This window comes from Pelodiscus sinensis, chromosome 8 (genome assembly GCF_052426305.1).
Source record: "Pelodiscus sinensis isolate ZL-2025 chromosome 8, ASM5242630v1, whole genome shotgun sequence".
Classification (NCBI taxonomy): Eukaryota; Metazoa; Chordata; order Testudines; family Trionychidae; genus Pelodiscus; species Pelodiscus sinensis.
The window spans coordinates 9,052,575-9,071,342 of record NC_143059.1 but is presented as its reverse complement, the minus strand read 5'-3'; the positions used below and the strand labels follow the sequence as shown (position 1 = coordinate 9,071,342).

Below are 18,768 nucleotides of genomic sequence, written 5' to 3'. Positions count from 1 at the left end.
TTGAGCCCTGCACCCCTTCACGGTAAGGGGAAATTCTGGGACCGAAGCAGCCTGGTTCCTGCTTGAAGAGGACCCCTGTGAGAAGAGAGCAGCCCCTTTGCAGAGACTGAGTCATCTCTCAACCTGAGGCTCATTCATGGAGTGTGTGAGTGCACCAATTTTTAGTTAGTAAGTCAGGGAATTTGTTTGGGGATTTTATTACCTGCAGCCTATTAAACTGTGGAGGGATTTACTGCCTTCTCCCATGTGTGAGTCCTTTGGGCTGTACTGGACCTAGTCAGCCCCACTGCTAAACCTCTGCAGAGAAGGATTGTGTGGTCAACAGTCATCAAGGGCCCCAACAAAGTACGCGTACCAACGGGACACTAACTTCACAGTTGCAGGGCACTGGTGACCCTAAAAATGATGTTTTACCTTGTGCATGCTTATAACTGCACTAAAAATGAGTCCACTGGGTTTTCGCCTTATTATTTAATGTTTGGCAGAGAAGCCAGGCTACCAATTGACTTATGTTTTGGGATATCCTCTGATGAAGCTAGCGAAACAACTTATCTCCAGTACATTCAGAGTCTCAGGCGTGACTTGCGGGAAGCTTACAGACTGGCCTCCCAAGCAGCCACAAAAAGCAACCTTGCTAACAAGCAGAGATATGATAGTCGGGTCCGTGAACAGGATCTGCAGGTAGGAGACAGAGTCTTAATCCGAAATCTAGGTCTCACTGGAAAACATAAATTAGCTGACCGGTGGAATGCAGACACCTACATAGTGGTTGATAAGCTACCAGACTTGCCTGTATATCGCCTTAGGATGGAAAATGGAAAAAATGTTTGTAAGACTATTCACCGAAACCACCTCTTGCCAGTGGGGCAGTTAATAGGTGAAGAGAAAAATAGTGAATGTGGTTCCTCCCGGCGACCCATTACTCGTTCAAGACTAAGGAAGAAAGTTCCTGCAGAAAGAACCCTTACTGCACAACTTGAATCTGCTGAGGAGGCAGACAGTGAGTCTTTAACCTCCTCTGGAGAAAATGATCCTCATTCACAGAGTAGCAGTGAAGAGGAATTCTTCCCCTATTATCCAATACCTCCTATGCTTCATGAGCAGCTATGTGAGGTAGAAACTGTTAGAGAGGGAGAATCTGAGCCTCCTCTAGCTCAAATACTTAACCCTGAAGCTGCACCCTTTGTACCCCCTCAGTCAACAATACAGCATGAAGAGGAAAGTGGTTTACCAGCTAGGATGGTTCCACCTGTAGAGGATGTGGGAGAAGCCATGCAACCTGCAGAGAGGGAAATCATTGATTGTCCTGCAGTCATTACTGCTGAGAACCCTGAGAATGAAGAAGCTCCTGTACTTCGACGTTCAGAACGAGAGCGAAAACCTGTACAGAAACTCACCTATGATGTCCCAGGGTCCTCCACCTCTGTCCCTCTGCATTTAGTAAATAGATGGGTGCGGGTGGCCTATTATTGTTTGTGTCTGATAGTTAACAATGGAGACTCCAAGGTTAAGTCATTTATTTAAATATAGTAAGAATGTTATTAATGTAAATTGAATAACAATTTAATGTTTAAATTAATATTGTATGTGGACACAGCAATACTTACTTATTGGCTAATGATATTTATTGTCAACTAAACAGTGTATACTATTACCTGATGGAAAGGACCTTGCATGTTTGTGTTGTGGTTAAATGACCCTTGCCGAGGACGGCAAGAACTTTCGCACAGGGAGAGTGTAACCCCCAAGGAGATTGCTTGGATTCCTGGGGCTTTGTCTGCTGGCAGCTCAGGGAGAGGCACTCTGAGTTTGCCTTGGCTCCCCCTCCCTACCAGGGCCAGAGTCTGCCCGGCAACCCATGGGGAGTGAGATGCCCCTCCCAGGGGGAAGGAGAGACCATTGTTGAGGGGAGTCTGGAGCCAGCCAGGAAAAGGGGAGGACTGAGTGTGTGGGAGCTAGTAAGCCCCAGGCCTGCATGCAGGGTTCCCCCTGAGAGCTAGCCTCTAGGGACCTGAAGGCAGGATCCCTCAGCTGGGTTTATGTCTCCACTGTTGATTCCCAGTTGTGGAGTTTGCTGGGAGGCTTCCCCAGCCAGGCGGAGTTGGCTCTCCAGCTCCCTGGGTGAGGGAGTCACTGCATGGTCAGCTGGGCTCTAGCAGCAAGTTCAGGGCTGCTGCCTGCTGTGTGGGTCTGGAGGCTGGCCTGGGAGGCTATAGTTTTGAATTTTGGTGCAGTTGTGTGGTCTGCATCTTGAGCCCTGCACCCCTTCACGGTAAGGGGAAATTCTGGGACCGAAGCAGCCTGGTTCCTGCTTGAAGAGGACCCCTGTGAGAAGAGAGCAGCCCCTTTGCAGAGACTGAGTCATCTCTCAACCTGAGGCTCATTCATGGAGTGTGTGAGTGCACCAATTTTTAGTTAGTAAGTCAGGGAATTTGTTTGGGGATTTTATTACCTGCAGCCTATTAAACTGTGGAGGGATTTACTGCCTTCTCCCATGTGTGAGTCCTTTGGGCTGTACTGGACCTAGTCAGCCCCACTGCTAAACCTCTGCAGAGAAGGATTGTGTGGTCAACAGTCATCAAGGGCCCCAACAAAGTACGCGTACCAACGGGACACTAACTTCACAGTTGCAGGGCACTGGTGACCCTAAAAATGATGTTTTTCCCTGTTCTGTTATAATTGTCTCCTGTTTAATATAATTGTGTTTATTATAGTGTATGTGTTTGTGTTATTTTCTGGGAGTCTCCAACTATCTGGCGAATACGTGGGGATTATCCTGGGCTAGAATTTTCCTCCCAAGCTGCCCTGGCAACCCTGCTAGGAAGGAGTGAGGGGGGTGGAGGCACCGCCAAGTACATCAATCAGAAAGAATAAAATTGAGTAGGTGGCGGGATCCAGAAGAACCCAGACCTATCCATCCGAACCTGAAAGGAGATTGGCTCTAAAAGAAGGTAACCAGGTGGAGAGGGGGCGCTACACAAGAAAATACAAAACCTGAGAATAACAAAATAGAAATGACTCTTTCCCTATTACTACATTTAAAGTGGAGCTGAAGAATCAGACTGACTGAGAAAGTTAATTAGAACAGTTTGGCTAAAATCAAAACAGCATTCAAAGCATACAATTAACATGAAGTTATTTTCCCCTTCCAGTTTCCCCTTGCTATAATTAACATGCCCATGTTCCCAGGTAGAGGGTTCACATCATTGCTACCTGCTGCAAAGTGCTGCAAAGTGAAGAACAGCAACCTGCTTTCTGCTCCTGGCTCAGCGTCTCAGCACATGACCTTTAGAAAAGCAGCTGCCTGCCCTGCCTGCTTGCTCATAGAGTCTGAACCCAGCAACAGAGACCAAACCTTCTGAAACAGACCCCAAACTACCACACCCAGTTCCAGCTTCTGTGGGAGGAGTGTTAGGGACCCACACACAACACACTCCTACCTCCCCCAAGGGTCTCCCAAGAGATAGCTCTCTATTAGGTGCATGGGTTAGATGAGCACCTGGAAGGCCATTTATTATTTTTTGTGTGGAGCTGCAGATGCTCAACAGTTTTGGAAACCTTGCTTTTTCATGTGTCTAATTTTTCTCACCCGTAAAATAAAGAACATTATCCAGGTTGTGAAAAGTGGGGTTGGGAACCAGCGTCAAAGGGTAACACCTTGGGATAGAATTTCAGGAGACTTAATTTCTATTCTCAATTCCACTGCAACCTTGCTGTGTGACCTTACAGTTGAGCAAGTTGCTGCACTCCTGTGCCTCAGTTTCCCCAAACTTAGAGATTTTGTGAGGGCTAGTGCATTATTCCACTTCGATACCTTTTGAGGAAATGTGCAATATGGCAGATGCATTCAGAGTGTCATTGTAATTATGAATGTATAGCAGGGTAGGAATAGAAATGATTTTTTTGAACATTATCAAATTTAGAAATGGAAACACAAGCAAAGCAAGCAGTATTGCATGATATATCTAGATCCAGATCAGTGAGATGAGAGTACACATCCTTCCAATGACTCATGGAGTAAGGAACAGAGGTTGGCAATTCCCAAAGAGTCTTAGGTGGTTGGATGCCAATTATATTCAAAATATAGAGAGAAGTTTAAGATGCTATTTGCAAACATTCTGTCTGGTTAATATTCTTGACTCTACATGGTCAGTTGCAGCAAGTTTGCTACTGCTCTCCAGAAGAATGACAGCTGGAGGGGAGGGGAGAGTTATTTTGAGGTTCCTTAAAGTCCCGCCAAAAGACAGCCTCCTGCCAAGCAGTAAGTGTGGTTCAGATAGCACTGCTGTAATGCTAGAGACCGCACAGCTTTTGTGAAATGTATCAGACTTGCTGAGTTTCGTAAGACCCTGCATTGTCTGCACGTGATGCCCACACCCCTCAGAGACAAGGCATATGGCTGCATTTTGCATCCAGTCCATAAAAGGAAGAATTAAGGGATAACTTCCGGAAACTTCATTTTTCCCCTCAACTGGTTAAGATTATTCTCATTGCACTTTAACCTTGATTATGTAAAACATCTTCTTTTCTAAAACAGAGACTATGGAAAAGTCCCGTTATTATTCCTATGATTCTAATTCTGTAGATTTGGGGTGGGGAACCTCCAGATCTGGCCCCCGATTTAATTGGATCCATCCTGTGAGACGGCTTAGGGTTTCCCCCACAGTGGGCAAAGCCAGTGCTCGAATTCAGCCCTGTGGGGAGTGAGGGCACTGAGGCTCGGGGCTTTCCCTGGCAGCAGAGCAAGATAGCACTCCTGCTACAGCCCCGCAGCAAGTGTTTGAGCCTCGGCGCCCCCCATTGGGACTGGGCTGTGTGTGCTGGCTTGCCCTGCACTGGGCTTGTGGAGAGCCAGGCGAGTGAGGTTTAGTTTGTTTCTCTTTTTGCTTGTTGGGAGGAGGTGAGTGAATTTTGTTTGGCGTTGTTTTTGTTTTGGATTTTGTTGCTGTTTTGGGTTTTGAGGTGCAGGGTTTTTTTTTTGTTTTGTTGTTTGTCTCATTTGTGTGTGTCCTCTACCTGATTTTTTTCTGTGGGTCAGTGGCCCCTGACCGAAAAGAAGTTCCTCATGCCTATTGCAGATTAACAGTAGACTTAAACTTCCAGTGCTTGTCAATTTCTGGCATGCTTCACCTGGCACTGAATTCAGTCAATCAAAACCAAAACTCAATAACAAGCCAACTGTACAGCACAGTGACTTTCTGTGCAGACTTAGCATTTGTATGGATGAGGTACACCCGTGATTAGAGTGACACACACACATTCCTGGAAAGATTCTGTATCTTAAACATGTCTATCAACCATAATTAACTCCCAACCATATTTGCATTTTGCATAGCTTATAGAAGCGTATCTTGCCTTATTTACTGATATATCTGTTAATATCAACAACAATATTATTGAAAACGGGTCAGACTGCTAGTGAATACTAATATCAGAACAGAATAGCTTGTTAATCTAGGCATATGAAAATTAGAGTTATTTACAGCTATTCTCCTGGGACACTGTATCTGTGGTGATAAAAGAATTCTTAGCGGGAAATTACAGAAGTAATCAGTTTGCTAATTGAAGTTACCTAGGTCACATTTAACAGAGGCAAATTAAACCATCTTGCAACGCCTGAGAAAACATCTGTTAAACAAAGTGCAGGCCAACTCTACTCGATTGGATCTTCTTCCGCAGAGATGTGGAACTTCACAACCCTGTGGTTTCAACCTGTAAGACGGCGCATCTGTCATGGGATGGATCCAGTTAAGTCGGGAGTTGGATTTGCTGTGTTTTAGAAAGTCCAGGGTAGTAAATAGTTTTAAACAAACAATCCCAAGTACAAAGCATTGTACAGGGCTTTTTATTTGTGTGTGTGTGTGTGTGTGTGTGTGTGTGTTTATAAATCTTTTGCAGAATACTAGCTACGTGTATGTGTAAGAGGCTGCATAGACTGTAAATAATGGGGAAATGTAACAGATGGGATCTACAGATATGGTAAGATAAGAAAGTTTGTTCTTCTTGGAAATCTCAGCACGTAATAAATGGTTACTGAGACTGAATTTTACTAATCCTCTCAGCTGGCTTTTAGCTCAAGCCATAGAGGCTCATGCACTGAGGGCCCAGGTTTGGTACTGCTTGTCGCCGTTACACTTATGCAGAAAATTGGCTTGATTCACTCTCTCTGTCTTAGGTGCAAATTGCTGCCCCCTGGTCCTGGCCAGGGCAAATGCAGCTCTGAGAGAGGGATGGATGATGCTTGCACTTCTGCCTTTTCTCAGAGGCTCTGCTGGGAGAGTGCAGTTTAACTTGTAGCACTAGCACCCCCTGGCATTGGGTGACGGCAGTGCACTGAATAATGAGTACCCTGGTTAGCCTCCCTGTCTGGACAGTCCTGTCTCCATTGTAGCGCCACGTTGGCTAGAGTCATGTTTCGTGGCAGAGCAGGCATTGTGTCTACCTTGCACCACAACGGGCTCCGTTATCTGTTACTCAGGGTCGGACAGAGCCAAGTGACTTGCACAGCCAGATTTTCTACCTGGTCTCTCTTGATTCCAAGTGCTGTCCAAAATCCTAGAGGCACAAGATGGATGACGGCCATTTTAATTCGGCTTCCCCCTGAATTGCACATTCGGTCCTGCATTTCTTGGAGGCACAGCAAAGAATTCCTAACATGGTATTTCTAGGTCACTGAATCATGCCACTGTGAGCCTTGAAGGTGCAAAGGAAGGAAGTGAGCTAGCTTCCTTTCTTTTCCTAGCAGGCTGATTTAAAAAAAAAATAGGGCAGCTATGTGAGGCTGCCCATGGCATCTGGAGTGTGAGAATAAGATGCAGAGAGGTGCATCATCACAAAAGGTGCTTAATAAAGTTATGGGGCCAAATCCCTAGCTGACACAAATGAAACTCTGCTCATTGACATCAGCTCGGTACCTAACTCCTATATCTCCTAGTTCAGCCATTTGCCATATGATACCACCCCTCACACTGTACTGGGCCAGACAATTGTTAGTCCAATTACCTTATTATTCATAAGCGATTGTACCAAAAAAGTGAGTCACATGATCTTCCCAAATAAATCACACGTGGAAACTCTCTAGTAAATCACCCCCCTCGGCCAGCAGCACAGGTTATCACGGATATAATTACACAGAGGTCAGTGGTGTCATCCCACTGGAAGCAGTGGGACCATTTTGTTCGTGCTGCTTCTTTGTCGTTGGCTTTGTGTAACTTTTCCTTTTTTTAGTCGCCTGCGTTTTCTCTTTTAGTTACTATGGAAACAGTGTACTGGGTGACTCTCTGTCATGGCAATAGACACTGAGTAGACCATTATACAGTGATCTGTGAGAGGGTTATGACAGCACACATAAGGGGGTGGGAGATGTGTGCATGCACGCAGGGTGGGCATTGACAGTTGGCATCTGAAGCTGCAGGTTTCCCAAGTACGTGTGATGGCTCCTGTTTCAATTGCTTGTCGCTTTAAAAAACTTTCACTTTTTTGTGCTGAAAAGTTTGCCATGATCGTAGAACACTAGACCTGGAAGAGGGACCTTGAGAGGTCATCGAGTCCAGTCCCTTGCCCTAATGGCAGGACCCAGTACCATCTAGACCATCCCTGATAGATGTCTGTCTAACCTGCTCTTAAAGATCGAAACCACTGGATCTCAGGTGCCCAAAGTATAGGGAGGAAGATGCTTCTTAGAAGATCACAGGTATCCAATGATATTTGAAAAATGTGTCTAGACTAGTTCAAACCACTTGTGTTGTCTCACGTTACTTAACTAGACACTCGGCTACATTTGATTAGAGAGGCAGTGGAATTCCTTTAGCATGAAGTAATTATTTTCACTTAAAAACTTCATTCTAATGTACGGTTAAGTCTTTATCCAAACTTTCCTAGACTTGTGCCTGGCCCATCTCTTTTCTTCTGTAAGGACAGTTTTCTCTAACCAGAGTTGCAATTTGGAACAGTCTGACTTTCAGGCCTTAAAAAAATCAACAGCAGCAAAAAAGGGGGAGTTGTGTGGCATCTTAAAAACCAACAGATTTATTGGGAGGAAAGGAAAGTGAAACCTGAGCTTCAGAACTCCTTTCTCATGTTGTCCTAAAGAGCTAAACAAGACACTCTCATTGGCGCTCTCTTTGCTTCGGATTGCTTGTTCATGGCATCAGTCTACATCAGCCCTGCTCTGAGCCACCAGCCTGGTAATGTCAACAGGTTCCATTGCTGTAATCGCCTCATGGCATGGGAAAGTGTCGGATGGCAGTGCAACTCCAGGAAGTTTCATCAGGCTTTCAGAAGGATTCAGGGACAGCCTTGTAAACTGTTCCACCTGGTCCCCTCTGCTTAACTCTAGAAGGTTATGGAAAAGTGGAATGCAACTCTGTCTGTCTTTGTTGTACCCGCTGCCTCCAGCACTACAAGAAAACGAGGAAAATTCAATACTTGTGTCCTGATCATCTGGGGCAGTGTCATTGTAAGAGGAAATTTATTTATACACTTGCTCAACTTTCCTTTCTCTACATCAAGCTCACTCATACGTGACTGGCTGGATGGTGGTGGAATCAAAAACAGCACAGCTCAACCTCCATCGTTAACTATCCCTCGTTCTCCTCTTCCTCATCCTCCACTGCTCACCGTGTGACTCAGGCTCCATGGAGGTGTCCGTGGTGGTGTGCAGGGAGATGGGGTCTCCACCAAGGGCGGCATGCAGCTCATTGATAAAGCTCTTTGATGCTAGGTATCGGCTTGATTGTTGGTCTTCCTGGCCTTCTGGTAGGTCTCCTCAGCTCATCGGCTTTCATTCAGGAGTGCTGCCAGCCTCTGTGGTGCCTTCTCTCCTTCATCCCCCAAGCATTCTGCTTGTAGATGTTGATGTTTCTATGTCTGGTTCAGAGCTGTGTCTGCACAGACTTTTCTCCCCTAGGCTCAAGGGATCCAGCGTTGCCTGTCTCCTCCAGGCAGAAGTGCATTTGTAGTCAGCATGGTCACTTGGGCAGTCCCGCTGGATTGACCATCAGACATCAACTGTGGCTCCGTGCCTTTTGGGAAGCTGGTCTTACTATGTCAGAGTAACAGGGTGCTAGATTTTTTTTATCGTAGCCACATACACAACTAGGTAGCTGCAAGGTCCCTTATATCAATGTAGGCCTTAATCTCTAAACAACCCTGTCTCTTATGATCTCTTGCATCTCTGAAATATCAGGCGGGTTGCTTCCCAGTTCAAAAAAGATGTTAAAATATTTCATTGTGTTAAATACCTACAAGTAATGAACATTTATAGCACTGTCTGCATCTGAAGCCCTTCTGTGTTTAAACATGTGGCAAAGGTGTTTAGTCATGAAATTTAAATTCATGGGGGTACTACTCTATTCACGTTCAAGAAGTAGATGTGGGTATCATCACGTAACGAATCCGAGTGCTGGAGTCATTCACTGCTAGCAGTAGGAAGGGAGTTTAGGTGGCTGGGATAATTTCCTGTCAGAAACAGAAGATGCTTAGGTGATTTTTTTTTCTTCATCTTCAGAGCGTGTGTTCTTTTCATAAGCGAGTAATCTGTGTTGGCTGCAAAACTGAGCAACTCGACTAAATTGACTACAGTGGATTGAAAAAAATATTGAGGAGGCAGGTAGGCAGAGGAGGCAGAGATCCTTCCCAATAAACTGCATTCATATTCAGTATCTGGGTGAACTACTGTGCCAGCTTCCTCCTCTTTGGGCAAAATAAAAAAATATATAACTTGCCAAGTCTACCGTGCTTGATGAGCAGTATGAGTTCCCATATGCCACCCCCCCCCAACTCTGATGGAAATGTCATTTTGGAGAGTGGGGGTGCAGTGCTGAGTCATAAAGCAGTGGTTCAGTTATAGCTTTTAAATTTGCCACATGGGGTGGCTGTAGATTTTAGTAAGTCATTTCTTAGAGATGCACTGTCATTTTTAAGGTGGAATCCATAATAATTAGAGCTCCGCAAATCCATGGATATCCACTGTAGGTACCCTCGTATGTATGTACCTGCGAATTCATTTTTGCAGATGCAAATGCCAATTTTGTATCCTCACAGGACTCTAAGCAGAGTAACACACGGACGAGAATATGCTATTGAAGCGCAGGATATTTAAATCCCTGCTTCATTAGCAATTTCGGACGGCTACATTTGCATCTCTAGCTCAAACTAGGGAGCAAATGTAGATGTACACTCACAGACCCTGAGTTCCCTTCCACGTTCCATACCTCTTGGCCCCCACCTGAAGCCTCCTCCTGTACTCCAAACACCTCATCCCTGGCTCCACTCGAGAGCCTGCACCTCCAGTCAGACCCCTCACCTGCTCCCGCACGTAACCCCTTCCCTCAACCCACAGCCCCTCGTGCACTCTAAGCCCTGATTTTTGTCCCCACCCAGAAGCCTAGGTGATCCCACAAAATCTAATAGCCTTGAGCCCCGAGAAGAGTTAATCAAGCCCTGAGAGCAAGGTAAGAAAATATAAAGAGCATGAAATAGAAATATGATGTTTAAATATATGCCACTTGTCATTGTTTTCTCAGATCCAGAAACTTATAGTAACTAAAAAGTCAAATTGTACTGGTGGTGCTATGGAATGGGTTAAACCTCATTAAAAGTAGGAACAGGTGACAGAACGAGAAGCAATGGTCTCAAGTTACAGTGGGGAAGGTCTAGGTTGGATATTAGGAAAAACTATTTTACTAGGAGAGTGGTGAAGCACTGGGATGGGTTACCTAGGGAGGTGGTGGAATCTCCATCTCTAGAGGATTTTAAGTCCCGGCTTGACACAGCCTGGCTGGGATGATTTAGTTGGGGTTGGTCCTGATTTGGGCAGGGGATTGGACTTGATGACCTCCTGAGGTCTCTTCCAACCGTAGGATTCTCTGGGATGAGTTACTTGAAACTCATGGGTGGGACTGCACCCTTAATTTGAGAGAGCTGTAAAACAATTAAAGAGCCCCCCCTAACTAAAGGCTACCCAGAAATAAGGCTTTTGTGAGTAAAATTTCCCCAGGGTATTGCTTTATTGTGAGTGCCTGTGGGTGTTGTGGGAGCAGAGAGAGGGAGCCAGGAAATAGAGAATGCAAGAGATCCAAGGAGCAGCCTGTTGTAACCCTGAGGAGACTCTGGGACAAGTCTAAAGGGAGGTCCTGTTGAAAGGGGGGAGGCTCAAAGAAACTTGGACTTATGCAAATAAACCAACTACTCTTTTTGGTTTTGGTTCTTCTTGCATTCCCAGAAGCAGTTTGTTGTATATTTTTTGTAAGTAAACACAATTGCATCAAAGAAAATAGCAGACCCCATCAATTCTACTCCCAACGGGAATAGCTGTCAAGGTCCTGAACTTTGACTAGGCATTTGAGTCAAAAACAGGGAGAAGGTGCATAATGCACAGATACCAGGCGTTTTTTTTTACCCTCCCTCCCCCCAAAGGGGCATGTGCTGTAGCAACATGTCTTGTAGCCCACTTGTATGCACAAATGTGGTACCTGTCGGTGCAAATACATACAGGTCAAAATTAGTGGTTCCTTATTTATCGTGCTCTCTTAATAACAAGTACAAATATGTAGTAAGTATAATGAATATAAAACACTGACTTTAGAGGAAACAGAACTATCCTCTGAGATTTGCTTATAATAAAGTGCTTGTCATCTACATCTTTTCTTGATTTCTGCCAAGCCCTCATCCTGCTCTAAAGCCTCTTTTTCCCAAGTGCTACAACCTCTAGACAGTACTTAATGAAATGCAGTGTTCCCATGCACATGCAAAAACAATCATAATTTCCTTAGGATCAGATGTTGATTGTCTTGCTCCTGTTTAATACCTTATTCCTTGATTACTCCTATTGAAATCTTTGGAGCTATCTGTGAAAAGGTGCTCAGGATAAGTAGTCAGGATAGCACAATCTATCACACAGTTTGTAAGTATGTAATTAAGTGTTGATTTTGCCATCTGAATAAGACTGTGGACAATTGACTTTTATTTATTAAGTTAAGTTGTTTTAAAAAAACTGTAAAGCTTTTGCTTGGCAGGACTTGAACTTGGGATTGTATATTTCCAATACCTGCCACAGAAAAGAACCCCTTTTCCTTTAGCACTTAGTAACATTGGCTAGGTCTACACGGCAAAGAAAAGTCAGAAAAAAGTACACAAATTGCAAACCGCAATTGGCATATCTTTTTCTGCTTTCCTTTTGGAAGGAGGCTTTCCAAAATTTGACCCATCTACACAGCGTCAAATTTTGGAAAAACCTCTTCTTTTGGCACATCCCTTCTTCCTCGTAGAAATTGTTCCAAAAAAGCAGATGTGTTCCTTGGATGTGGCATAGCTTCTCTGGTATCCCGGAAAAAGCACTGCAGTCTAGACCTAGCCATTGTTAGCAGCTCTAGGAAAGCGCCCATAGTAGTGAGTTTTTTTAAAGACTTAACAGGCCTGTGAAGGCTGAAATAATTTCTGATTTATAGTATTGTCGAATGTACTTGCCATTTTTAATACTAAAGCACATATGAAGGTGGAAGAAACATGGTGCAACATGCTTAACTCTGGTGCCGTTAATGTGAGTTTTGATACTAGAATCCTGGCTGCACTGATAAGTCATGAACAAGAGGCTAACCATTAGAGCAAGAGTCTGGGAGCTGGAATTCCTGGTCTCTGTCCTTGGTTTTGCCACTGACTCATTCTGTGACCTTGAGTGAGTCAGTAAAGCTGTCGCTGGCTCAGTTTCCCCATCTATAATTGGATATGGTAATGTAGTAATTAGGTGCTCTCATAAGGGTGTTGTGACAATGAATTGGTAAAAAGGGACAAGGGCAGAAAGTGTTATGTCTTCATTTTTATTTGACCATATTTTGTGAATGATTTTAAATCATGACCTTTTTTGTAGTTTTTAAATTTTTTAATGCTCTAGTTACCTTCTTAAATCAATAGTTAAAGTGGAGTACCTAATCTTTGAAAAAAAAAAAAAAAAACCTTTCTCTTTCCAAAGTAAATTTGAGCTGAAATTTATTGTCCATTTCTTTTATTCACTTTTTTTGGTTTTTATGCAGAATGGTTATTTTATCTAGGCTAAGATCGTTTTGATGCATTTGCCTTCACATTGTGAAGAGATGCAGCAAGTTGCCCAACACAAGATGAAAAGAGATTAGAGTGACTGCTTTGAAATAAACAATGTCTTGTTTCTCACTTTTCATAATCCAACTAAGCAAACCCCTAATTTCTAGTTCATCACTTTAAAAGTATAAGGAAACTCTAGCAAAACAGGTGTTTGTATGGCATTTAGCACAATGAGGTCTTGATTCATGACTAGGGTCCCAGGTGCCATAGGAGTGTGTACAAGTGTGAGAACTTTGCACTTTCCTTCATACCGCTTCAATTATTCCTTCGACTGATGGGACACAATGGTTAATGAAGACTATAGGAATTGATGCTTTTTTATCCATCTGTCAGCCTAAATGAGAAAACACACCAGTTAATAGATAGAAATAAATGAATTTCATTGAAATGTGCATTATTGTTCCTTTCCAGATAATGTCCCAAACCTTGCACTGCCCTGGCATGTTTGTGAAAGATGAATGACCCCCAGTGGTCATACTGTAGATTGACATAATTCCATTTTTAACTCTGTCATGAGAGAAAAGAAGAAATGGCAACTGATAGCAGACGGATTCAATTGATAAATTGTTTTATTATAAAAAAATTGCTTTCAGTCCGGAATCTCAGCAAAATGTGTCCTGCCAAGTATATTTCTTCACTGTCTAGGATTTTCTGATCACTGTTGCATATTGCTGGTAGTGAGAAGTCTGAAAATATCACATAAATAGAATTATGCACATTACGATTCTACTGGAGGAAGATAAGAGATGCAATCGGTTTTGTTCTGACATTTCATAGAGGTGCTTTTTTCAGCATAATGTGAGGGAAAACTAACTGACTAACTAGAGACACAAGGTGCAAAGTGGAATAGCGTTAGAATAATCTTTATAATAATAAGCAAATGACCTTGACATCAGCGCCGAACGATGGAATGTATATTTTTATTATAACATATTTTCCCTTAACTAGATAGAGGGATTTACACATGCATAAAAAAGCAAACAACCCAAAAGCTCCAGGGAAATACTGTCTCAGATAATTTGCAGGGAAGATTTTATGGGTCTGATCATAAGTCAATGAGAATACAGGACATTCAGCATTTGGCAGGAGCAGGCATTGTATAGTGTAGATCTTTGCTTTTAGTACCCATCCTTTTTGTGTGGAGTAAGTTCATATAACATTTCTGTAATATATGTATTGGCACTGTTTTATATACTGTTATAATATATTATCAGTGTCTGATGTACAGAAAGTAATGCACAAATTATTGTTTCAACTAAACAAAAGTATTGCTTTAAATCAAGTGGCTATTAAATATAAGATCTGCAGGATAGATCTATAATACAGTGCAAGCACTCTCTTTCATTGTATGTGTTTGGCTGGGATTTTCAAAAGAACCTAAGTAAGTTAGACATTGAATCCAATTAACTTGCAAGAGGATTAAGGTACCCAGCACCCATACGTTCCTTTGAAAATCCCAGCCATAAACATAAAATGTATGTACATGAGGTCAGTTAGAATCCACTTGTTGTTTGAGACATCAGGTGTAGCCAGACACACACACACAAAAGTTCAGGTTGTGAGCCAGTAAATTTTAGGTGCATCTCTCTGGGTATAGGTGGGAATATAACTATATAAATGTGTGGATATATAGTCTATGAGTGTATCTTTTAAAAACTAGTTTTCATTTTCAGAATGTGGGCACTCATGTCCAAACCTAGATGAAAGAAAAAAGAGACAAATTAAAATTCATTTGATGGCGACTTGCCTTGCAGATTGCAGATTAATGACTGAAAAAAGCATTGGATTTCAATTCACTTCCGTGCTGGAAGCACTATAAAAAAGACTTGCAGGTTAGACATATAATTTTAAGCAGTAGATCAGGTTCTTTATCAACCCAGGTTCGGCTTCTGATAAAAAATGGAAGACTCATTCTCATGCTGTGTTTTGCTCACTGTCCTTAGGCTACTCACTCCCACTCATGCCAGCTGACAAGATCTTTTCCCAACCCACACCTGGGTATGATGCCTCTTTCCCCATGAAATGCTGATAGAATGGAATATGCCATAATGAAGACCCAAATCTGACACAAGGAGTCTCTGCTGCCTATTCCTACAATACCCAGGGTGACTCCGCTTACCTCCCATGGTGACTGCAGGGGCTGCTCTGAAATAGATCCAGCCTGACATATGGGAGACTGCGAGAGCCCCATCCAACATAAGGAATTCCCTGATGAAGATTTTATGTCGTCTGCAGGGGAAACTAATGTCGAGCCTCATTGAAGATGGAAGGAAGTTCCCCTATAAATCCCCTGGAGTATGGGGAAAGGCACCAGGGGAGGGATGAAGGTTGGGCTATTACATATTACCCAGCAAATGCAACAGAATTAAGATGAGCTCTGCTATACTCCATCAGAGACATGAAAGCTGACGTCGATATCCATCAGACACAGGGAAAGCTAATGTAGTACACAAAGCCGAGGCTTCAGCCTATTGTCAATTCCATATCTTATTCAGAAGAATAGTGTTGGGGATTTTAGGATACAGTCTGCTAGCATAGAGAAAAAGTGCTTGTCAGTGTAGGATGTGCTTATGATGTCAAGCTTAAGCTTTCACGTACACTTTTATGACACTTCTTCTACTATATAGGGCTGCCACTTTTAAGTGTGTTGTCCTTTGGGACCAATTTGTGCATCGCAATCTGGCGGTGTTATGCAAGCGCTAAAAAAATATTTCTACAGAGGGAGTCAAGCTGCAAATTTCAGCTCTGGATTTTTTATCCAGGCTCTTCTGGAATCTGATGGCTATTCAAATCCTGAGTTTTGGCATGGACCCATCTCTAATTATTTTATCAATCTAGCTAGGGTTACAGAGCACAAAACCAGAGAAACTGAGTTGGATGGCATGGGGAGGAGGTCATGCTATGAGAATACTGAAGGAAATGGTTTGCACTCATTTACAAGTCAAGGTCATTCAGACCCCAAAGGGATCTGATGCATTTCTCAGGAACATTTTATTCCATGTTTAAATAGGATTGTAGTTTTGTTTTTCCAGTGGTACATGAGATGACTCAGGCATTTCTTCTTTCAATATGTATCATGCAAAGGAAGAATATTAGCCGGAGTCTCTGAAGAATAGCTCTTATAATCTATGTTGCTGAATGTTTCAGTTAATTGGCCTTATTGTTTTTGAAAGGCTCTGGGATGTTTACACAAAGCTTGTTGAGAAAGGAAAAGAGTTTGATTGATAGCTCAGTAGCTTCTTGTCTGCATAATACATGAGGTCAGACCTTCTTAGAAACAGACTGTAGGAATGAATTAACTGAAAAGTTGTACAGGCAGTGGGGGGAGTGGTTAAAAAAGGAGGCTTTAGGGCCATTTTTATATGCGGTTGATAGTGCTTAATCTTCAGCTTCCTTTGAGTCTGTACATCAAAAATGATAGCACTTTCTTTTTTAATATATAAGACATATATATGAATGTGACTTTTTTTTGCCACCGCCTGTCCTAAAAACTACAAATTACTCTGCTGAATGCACATTCCAATAAACCAAACCTGTTTCTTATGTAAAGGTCTCTCTCTCTCTAATGCAGCAGATCATATGTTCAACAAAGCATGCCAAAAACAAGTAGTCCTATAGCACTTTAGAGACTAACAAAGATATATAGTATCATGAGCTTTTATCTGCTGAACTGGATTTTAACCACAAAAGCTCGTGATACTATATATGTAAATGTTGTTAGTGTCTAAGGTGCCACAACATTATTCATTGTTTTTAAAGTTATAGACTAACACGGCTATCCCTCTGAGGCTTTTTAAAGCATGTCAAGAAATATATGCTGAGTATCAGAGGGGTCACCATGTTAGTTTGTATCTTCAAAAACTATAAGGAGTCCCTTGGCACTTTAAAAGACTAACAGATTTATTTTGGCATAAGCATTTGTGGGCAATGACCTGCTTTGTCAGATGCATCTACAATTTGTCCACATCTTTCCTCGAAATGTGGGACCCAGAACTGGATACAATATCTCCATGTGAGGCCTAATTGCAAAATAGAGTGGAAAAGTTACTTCTCGTGTCTTGCTTACAACATTCCTGCTAATATATCACAAAATGTTTGCTTTTCTTGCAACTGTGTTAGTCGATTCATATTCATATTTAGCTTGTGGTCCACTAACCCCGCCCCCTCTTCCAAATTCTTTTCTGCATTACTCCTTCCTAGATCTCCCATTTTGTACGTGTGCAACTGATTTGTTCCTTTCTAAGTGGAGTACTTTGTATTTATTTCATTCCATTTACTGCAGGCCATTTCTGCTGTGTGTCCAGATAGCCTCAAAAGCACTTGCAACCCTGCCAGCTTGATATTATCCAAAAACTTCATAAGTGCATTTTTCTGTCATTATCGAAATCATTAATAAGATATTGAACAGAACTGGACCCCCAGAACCAATCTCTGCAGAACCCTACTTCTTATGCCATTCCAGCATGACTGTGAACCACTGATAACTACTCGATGGCAATAGTTTTCCAACCAGCTTTGCACCCACTTAAAAGGAGCCCCCTCCAGATTGCATTTCCCTGATCTGTTTATGCGAAGGTCATACAAGACAGTATCATAAAACTGAAGATAGCTTCACATGTACCACTTTCCCCTATCCACAATTATAGTGATAAAGAAAGCACCACAGTGCTGCTCTGTGGCTAATCTTATGCTCATCTTTTGCCGGTAGCTGTGTCGTTTTGTGCTCTAATCACAGCGGGTTTTATAAACCAAGTCACAATGGGCTTGCCCAGCATTTCACTGGGAGACTGCTGATGACAATCCAAGGTCCAGCAGGAAATTCTGGTGACGATTCAGTAAGTTGGATGACTGACTCCAAAACAGTACACTACCGATAGCATGGTCCTTTGGCTAGGTTCACACTCTGATTTTGGTTTTCTGAACTCCTCTTGCAGTTTTAGGGCTTGTCTGCACGGCACGGTAAAGAACAGTCAAAGGGCATTTGTAGAGGCTACTAGTATGCTGTGCTTTAACTGTCTTGTGTAGACCTTGCTGATGCGAACAAACAGGCCCTCTTCATTCTCACCAGCGAGGTCTGCAAGTCACGCCTCTCTAATGTACTTCAAAGCACTCCGTAGACAAGCTCTTAATAAATTAACTTATTTTCTATCTCTTGTCTTTTACTGTCCTGTGGTGTTGCTATGTGCTGTTTAAAAAAACCTGCCACTCCCCTCCCCCACCCTACCCCAGAAAGCTGGTGAACGGCAAACAGAATGGAACAAGGAGTTTCTAAAGCAATTTGGGATGCTGACCTGGTAATTATGGTAGTGGAAAAAGTAACCTTCCTCCTGGGATGAAGAGCTCTGAAAAATAAGAATTCTTAAACTTACCTGTTATGTTATGTGTTCTTTAGGATCTGAATACCAATGCTCATTGTCCACCAAGCTATTGTTCCAGCTCATTCCCTCTGTCTTCCTCTGGAAGCAAGTGACAGCATGAGTGATAGAGTCCGAGTGTAATGAGATTGGCAAATGGCATTCACAGGTATTGATCGTACTGAAGAAGCTCAAAGGAGGCATCTTTTGACTAGAAAGCTTCCTTTGAGTAAACTGAAATGCCACATTATAAATATACACTTGGAATACTTGGAAGATCTATGATTTCATCTAGGCGGATAGTCTTGCTACCGAT

General features: G+C 42.7%; 1 protein-coding gene across 20 annotated transcripts in view; it reads left to right on the top strand.

Annotated features, from left to right (window-relative positions):
* Nucleotides 1-18,768, top strand: part of KCNMA1 (potassium calcium-activated channel subfamily M alpha 1) — a 755,813-nt gene that overhangs the window by 405,827 nt on the left and 331,218 nt on the right. The window lies entirely within an intron of this gene.